We start from the raw sequence: 6,238 nt of genomic DNA on the forward strand, positions 1-6,238 counted from the left end.
CTATTTGCAGACGACATGATACTATATCTAGAGAAGCCTAAAACCTCTACTAAGAAACTCTTAGAAACAATAGACTTATACAGTAAAGTTGCAGGCTACAAAATCAATACCCAAAAATCCATGGCCTTCATATATGCAAACAATGAGACAGAGGAAAGGGACATGAAAAAAGCAATCCCATTCACAATTGTGCCCCAGAAAATCAAGTACCTCGGAATCAGCTTAACCAAGGAAGTAAAAGACCTTTACAAAGAAAACTACAAAACGCTACTCCATGAAATCAAAGAGGACATGAGGAAATGGAAACATATACCCTGCTCGTGGATAGGGAGAATCAATGTTGTCAAAATGGCAATACTCCCTAAAGCATTATACAGATTCAATGCGATCCCAATATGTATACCCATGACATTCTTCAAAGAAATGGATCAAGCAATCCTAAAATTCATATGGAATAACAAACGTCCAAGGATAGCTAAAACAATTCTTGGGAAAAAGATGATGGGAGGCATCACCCTCCCCAGCCTCAATCTTTACTACAAAGCAGTAACAATTAAAACAGCATGGTACTGGAACAAAGGCAGAGCCGTAGACCAATGGAACAGGGTGGAATATCCCTACACACAACCCCAAATGTATGATCATCTAATCTTTGATAAGGGAGCAAGAGATGTGAAGTGGAGCAAGGAAAGCCTCTTTAACAAATGGTGCTGGCAAAACTGGACAACCACATGCAAAAAAATGGGTTTAGACCTTGACCTGACACCATGCACAAAAGTCAGATCAAAATGGATTAAAGACCTCAACATTAGACCACAAACCATAAGGTACATTGAAGACAAGGTCGGCAAAACCCTCCACGATATTGAAGATAAAGGTATCTTCAAAGATGACACGGAACTAAGCAATCTAGTAAAAACAGAGATCAACAAATGGGACTACATTAAACTAAAAAGCTTCTGCACCGCAAGATATACAGTGACCAGAATACAAAGACTATCCACAGAATGGGAAAGGATATTTACACAATACCCATCAGATAAGGGGTTGATATCAATGGTATATAAAGCACTGGTTGAACTCTACAAAAAGAAAACATCCAACCCCATCAAAAAATGGGGCGAAGAAATGAACAGAAACTTTACCAAGGAAGAAATACGAATGGCCAAAAGGCACATGAAAAAGTGCTCTGCATCACTAATCATCAGAGAGATGCAGATCAAAACAACCATGAGATACCACCTCACACCACAGAGACTGGCACACATCCAAAAGAACAAAAGCAACCGCTGTTGGAGAGGATGTGGGGAGAAAGGGACCCTTCTACACTGCTGGTGGGAATGCCGGCTAGTTCAGCCCTTTTGGAAAACAGTATGGACGATTCTCAGAAAACTAGAGGTTGAGCTCCCATTTGACCCAGCAATACCACTGCTGGGAATATATCCCAGAGAGGCAAAAAAGTACAATCGAAACAACATCTGCACATGTATGTTCATCGCAGCACTGTTTACAATAGCCAGAATCTGGAAAAAACCTGAATGCCCCAAAACGGATGACTGGTTGAGGAAACTTTGGTACATCTATACAATGGAATACTATGCAGCTGTTAGAAAAAAGGAAGTCAAGAATTTTGTAGTTAAGTGGATGGGCATGAAAAGTTTCATGCTGAGTGAAATGAGTCAGAAAGAGAGAGACAGACATAGAAAGACTGCACTCATCTATGGTATATAGAATATCAGAGTGGGAGACTAATACCCAAGAACTGTAGAAATAAGTACCAGGAGGTTGACCCCATGGCTTCGCGGCTGGCCTCACGTTCCGGGGAAAGGGCAACTCAGAGAAGCGATCACCAACTACATTGTAGTTGAAGGCCATGTGGGGGAAGGGAGTTGCGGGCTGAATGAGGGCTAGAGACTGAGCACAGCGGCCACTGAACACCTTTATTGCAAACCACAACAGCTAATTAGAGAGAGAGAACAGAAGGGAATGCCCTGCCACAGTGGCAGGGTGGGGTGGGGGGGAGATGGGATTGGGGAGGGTGGGAGGGACGCCGGGTTTACGGGTGGTGGAGAATGGGCACTGGTGAAGGGATGGGTTCCCGAACTTTGTATGAGGGAAGTATAAGCACAAAAGTGTATAAATCTGTAACTGTACCCTCACGGTGATTCTCTAATTAAAAATAAATAAATTATAAAAATAAAAAATAAAAAATAATAAAAAAATTAAAAAATAATAAAAAATAAATAAAAAACTTTGTTGAATCACTGTGAAATAGACTATTACAAAGCTGTTCATGAGTGGATTTTAGTCATATAGTATTCCCACATCCTTCCCTCCACCAGTGTACATTTCCCAGCACCAGAGTCCCCAGGTTCCCTCCCATCACCCCCACCCCCACCCCCTGCCTGCCTCTATGGCAGTATGGCAGGCACTTTTCTTCTCTCTCTCTCTCTCTCTCTCTCCTTTTAGGCATTGTGGTTTGCAATATTGGTACTGAAATATACCACATTTTTATAGATGGTAACACAGGAAAATTTAGAATGCTAAAATTATTTTTTGATAAATCAATTTCAGGGCTAGAGAGAGTGTAAAAAGTTAAGATCCTTGCCTTGCACACAGCTGACCACAGTTCAATCTCATGCATCATATAAAGTGCTCTGAGCACCACTATGGGTGATTCTTGAGCACCAGGCAAGGAGTGTTTCTAAGAAGCACTGATGTGTCCCAAACACAAGTAAGCAAAAATGAGTTGAAGAAAAATAAACAAGCAAAAAAAGAATAGGCAGAAATCTGAAATAGGAGAATTGAAGCCAAACATATTAGAGAATAATGATTAAATGAATGAGACTTAATGTATAAGCATAATTTTCAGAAACAAGCTTGGTGAAAGGTACGTGTGTAAGCAAAATGCATATACATTCTTAAAACAGCAAATCTACAGATGTTGAAAGTTAAGTGATAGTAGATTGTTTAAGAGAAAAAGTGCAATGCAGTATAAATATACTAACCCAGATGAATCCTGAATGAATTGATTACTGTCGGTAAGGCATGGGCTTGACGAAAAATTGTGGAGACAATTTCCCTAAAATATATACGCTTGTTGTATCTCTAAGACTGACAAATTTCTGTGCAAGCAGGACAACACAGGCTCCTAGGATGGGAACACTCAGTGAAGGCTTATTAATGTTGCAGTAGCTTTAGGATCCCTTAGGGTTAAGGATAATGATAATAGGGCCAAACACGAGGGCTCAGGAAAAACTGGTCGTGGTCTCTATTCTTTCTCATCTAAATACTTCCTACTCAGGGTTTCATGTGTTCAAGGTGTTTACACTTAACAGTGACTGATTCTGTTTCAGGCCCACACATGCTTAACTAAGGAACACACAGACAATGTAGTGAGTCTATTGACAGGCAGCCAAATGGATCCTATTATTTTATTTATTTGTTCTTATTTTTTTAACTAATTTAGTTTTTGCCACACCTGGTTGTACCCTGGGAAGACTCTTGGCTCTGGGGTCTGAGATCATTCCTGGCAGTTCTCTGGAGAACATAGGGGCCCGTGGCATCAAATCCCAGTCAGTCATGTGCAAGGCAAGTGTCCTACCAGCTGTCCCATTGCTTCTGCCTCTTCTACTTTTAAGATGGTCAGGAGCGATGGTACACAGGATAAGGCACTTGTCTTGCACACTGTTGACCCAGGGTTCGATCCTGGAACTACATGTGGTCCCCCCAGCACCACAAGAAGTGAGACCTGAGCACAGAACCAGGAATAAGCCTGAGCACTTCTGGGTACTGCCCAAATTCCTCTCCACAAACCTGCCCCATGAAACCCAAAACATGACATCCAGGTTCAACCAGCCAGAGCCCAGAGTAGTAGGTATACCAATATATACTAAACAGAATCCATGTGATCATCGCTGTATCTCACTGAACTATTTTAAATAATTTAAAATCTTGAGATGTGGTTTAGAATCTTATTTTTTTGCAGATGAAAATCACAGGAGTACATACAATATCAGAGAGAGGAGGTAGATGAACTCAGACCGCTCTTTCCCTGGAAAACAAAGAGATATCTGAGTTTGATGGAGAGAGGAAGGGCCGAGATTGCTTCTGTGCCATCAGCAGGGCACAGCTCTTCCCTCCCGCAGGGAGAGGCCCCTCAGTGTCTCTTTAAACATTTCCCCTCACCTGAAATGTAGGAAGACTCACGGTGCTCACTGAGCGGCTCGTCTGCTGGGATCATGCCTTCGGGTACGGGTGGCAGTGGCTGTGTCAGAAAGGAGCAGCTATGGCTGGCTTATAACTTTGGAGACCTCTGACCTCATCTGCCCTCCAGAGCTGTGACTCTCCTGTCACCTCCAGCAGCAGTCACATTGGCTGCAAGGGGACAGCGTGCTAATTTTCTGAAAGGATTTGTCCAGGGTATTCATTATTGTAAGGAGTTACTACTGGGTAAGGAAAATGCCCAGGAGACTGTCAAGATTACCTCGAAGAGAAACTTTGCGGTGACTTCCAGAATAATGGGAAGCTGATGTCCCCAGACATTTTATATCAGTGGAGAGAGGCTAATCCCACTTTCCAAAGAGAATTATGGTACTTAGAAATAAAAATGTCCCTGAATAGGCAATTCTCTATAGTCCTCACAAACCTTACCAACCCAGGAATTTATTACATAAACAGTTAAATATAGCAATAAACAAAAATAGCCAGTCGGGGCAGGAGGGATAGCACAGTGAGTAGGGCATTTGCCTTGTATGTGGCCAACCCGGGTACGATTCCCAGCATCCCATATAGTTCCCTGGGCACCACCAGAAGTAATTCCTGAGTGCATGAGCCAGGAGTAAACCCTGTGCATCGCCGGGTGTGACCCAAACCCCCCAAAAAAATAGTGAGTAATAAAGCTCCAAGAACAATGTGGAAATACAGACTTTCCCTATGTTCCAATGTAATTTTGACAAAGAGGTCATATTTGGGCCAGGGATGTAGCTAAGTGGCAAAGCACTGCCTTTGCCCCTGTGTGTGTGTGTGTGTGTGTGTGTGTGTGTGTGTGTGTGTGTTGGGCAGGGGGAAGGTCGGGGTCCTGGATTCAATTTCTGTAATAAAAATGGTAGCCTTGGATTTTGCCCCAAACTGTTGAAAAATAAATTAATGTAAGCATATTTAAGGATCTCCTGAATTACACGGGAAGGAGGTCTTGGGGAAGCTGTGATTACAGTTACCTCAGTGAACCAGGGTTTTGAAGAATCCTAAAAGTGAGGGAAAATGTTGTTGTGTTGATATCCTCATCATATAATTTTAGAAGTGAAAAGAGGGAAAGTTTTTGTGTCTGTCCTGCCCCCCTGGATATTTTTGTCAAATCATCCATAGAATTTTCTAGAACCTCTTTGTGAGATGGAGTTAGCCTGATGACATCAGTTTAGGGAAAACGGGTCACTGCAGAACCTCAGGGGCTGTCCCCAGAGGGAAAAATGGGATGGGTCAGCAGGTTTTGAGGAGAAAAATATCTGTTAGAAGAGAAAGGCTGTGAGGTTCTGAACCTCCTCAGACAAGGCCTGTGCGCTCAGCCCAGCCTGTGGGGAGGTTGGGCTCAGACTTCCCCTCCCACCAGAGAGCCGGGTGCAGAGTTCCCAGTGGGACCTGGGAGCATAGCAGTTGCTCTGAACTGGGAGACGGTTCTGCTGGGCAAATAATGTCCACCTCAGTCAGCAGATTCTCACCCTGTGACAGAGAACTCATAATGCCACACAGAGACTTGAGGAGACATGAAGATGTTAGTAGAAATTTACTAAAGAGTCCTGACAAGTTCATTAGCAACTGGGCTGTGCTGGGTGCTACATCTTCAGTGTGAAGAAAGTGTAGCTAAAGGCACATGAACCTGTATTTCTCTGCCTTTTTCTCAACCATGGTCCCCTTCTAAATTTGTTCCCTTCCTGTGGTCCCACTGTCCTACCTTTTGACTCCCTAGTCTCATGGTATGAACTCCAGTTATTTGATTTTCACGTATGACCCCCTTCAAACATCCTGTGGACTCACAGAGGGCCAATAGTCCACAGCTAAGAAAGGCAGAATAGACATGAGCACTAACTGTAGTTAGGAGGATGCCCTCAGCTGTGTACATCAGGTCCGGTGAGGGCCCCACGAGATGAGCAGGCTCACCTGAAGCTGGTTCCCTCAGAACGAAGGCTGGTGAGGGGAAGGCCTCCCAAGTGCTGCAGATTTGGTCCAGGCTTTTAAATCA

This window comes from Sorex araneus, chromosome 4, assembly GCF_027595985.1.
Source record: "Sorex araneus isolate mSorAra2 chromosome 4, mSorAra2.pri, whole genome shotgun sequence".
Lineage (NCBI taxonomy): Eukaryota > Metazoa > Chordata > Mammalia > Eulipotyphla > Soricidae > Sorex > Sorex araneus.